Source organism: Rousettus aegyptiacus, unplaced genomic scaffold (genome assembly GCF_014176215.1).
Source record: "Rousettus aegyptiacus isolate mRouAeg1 unplaced genomic scaffold, mRouAeg1.p scaffold_m13_p_5, whole genome shotgun sequence".
Lineage (NCBI taxonomy): Eukaryota > Metazoa > Chordata > Mammalia > Chiroptera > Pteropodidae > Rousettus > Rousettus aegyptiacus.
The window spans coordinates 27,122,369-27,124,265 of NW_023416308.1; the positions used below are offsets into that span (position 1 = coordinate 27,122,369).

Genomic DNA, 1,897 nt, shown 5'->3' on the forward strand with positions numbered 1-1,897 from the left:
CGAAGGCCCGGACTGTAGGGTGACCCGCCACCCACCCGCTTGCCTGGCTCCTGCTGGTGAGACTCAGACAACCTGGAGCGAGCATATGCGGGGACCATCGGGCTTCCAATTTGGCCAGAGTGGTCCCACTGAGGCACCCACAATGATCCAAGGGAGGACTAGGGTCCCTCTGAGGGGTTCGAGCAGTGGCGGCAGCCCCTAGCTCATCCCTTTGGCAGCAGTGTTAGCACAGGTACAAGCACAAACATGGGAGGTGGGATGATCCAGGAGACAGAGCCAACCACAGGGACTGTATGTGACAATGCAGAACATGTCGTGCCTGGTTCTTTCAGCTGCATGCTCCAGATGAGAGACAGACCACCGGTGAACTGGACTCAGGCCAAACTTGCAGAACCTACACTAGGCACAGTTCTCCCATCTGTATATTCAAGTGTGTCCTTATCTCATATTTGAAACTATTATTAAAAATGAGCTGAGTTAGGATTAAAAACCGACCACCAAAATGGATCTCAATTCAGATCTAAAGCTCAGAGGTGAGTCAAGCTGGTCTGACAGCGATTCTTGGGGATATCCGCGTGCCTAAAACCCCTTCTCAGTATTAAACAGTGGGTCGATTCTCTTTTTACAAGTGAAAAAGCTTAGTAATATTGCATAGGCGGTCCAGCAGCTGTCTCATGGGAAACAAGATCTATTTACATTAAATAAAAACCCTGTTGCGTCTGCACGTATACAGCATGGCGAAGCACACTGGCACCCACCATGGAGACAGCTTCTGGCCCTCACGCCACAGGGGCACGCCTGCCACTTGAGAGGAAAGGGAGGGTGGAGGAGGCAGTGTCGGGGGTGGGGGCGGTGGCGGGGGGAAGAGTGCGCCCCACTACTGGTTCCGGGGCTGATTGGATAGCCAGTCCAGTTCCTTATACAGCCCATCCCCACTGTTGATACAGGTAGCCTTAATATGCCAGTTCCTGTGGCACAGAGAGTGCAGGCCCAGCTTGTCTGTGATCTCAGCCACGTTCGTGGCCCTGGAGAGGTCCTGCTTATTTGCAAACATGAGTAGGATAGCATCCCTGAGCTCATCCTCTGCCAACATCTGCCTGAGGGCCTCGCAGGCCTGGTTCACGTGTTCTCGGACACTGCTGACAACCACAAAGATGAGACTGTGTGTTCTGGCAGTAGTAGCACCACAGAAGCGTGATCTCGTTTTGGCTGCCCATGTCCCACACCGTGACACTCCACGGTCTCCATATTGAAGACTATGGTTGGGATGGTGGTCACGATCAATTTGTACAGGATGATCCTCCCCGCAGTACCCAGGCCCACCATGAAAATGCACATTTTTTTTTTCAGGAAAAAAAAAAAAAAGAGGCCCTTGAACTGGTTCACAAAGATATTCTCCATGCTGTAGACTGGAGGTACTGACACTGGCCAAAGAAACCCTCGCCAGCTGCAGTGCTGCTGCTGCTCCGAGCCAGGCGTGGGTTTTGCTCCCGCAGAACGGAGGATCTACTGCGCGCCATTTTTTAAACTAGTTTTTTTATTTGGTAAACTGAGAAAACAAATTCTATCTCATAAAGTAATTGTGAAATAATTAGTTAGGCCACATAAATAGAGTGGCAAGAACTTAGGCTTTCAAAATGCTACCTCCCTCCCTCTCCCTTAAACTGAAAGTCAAATCTGACTTCAGATAAAGATAGAGGGATTTATTCCCAAGAAAAAAATCAGAACCTTACTCTCTGCAAGCAAAAACAAAAACAAAGCTGTATAACAAAATGATTACATCATCAACTCCTTATATATTAACTCACTCTATCTAACTCGTCCAGATAAACTTCTTTTTTGATCTCATTTCCATGGCTTCTATAAATTTTGTGCTCTTTTCAGTTCACTCTTACTT

The 1,897-nt window shown here is 48.6% G+C and overlaps 1 pseudogene; it reads right to left on the reverse strand.

The window, feature by feature from the left end:
• Positions 1–877: 877 nt before the first annotated feature.
• LOC107507796 lies at positions 878–1,401 on the reverse strand (annotated as a pseudogene).
• Between the last annotated feature and the right edge of the window lie 496 nt (positions 1,402–1,897).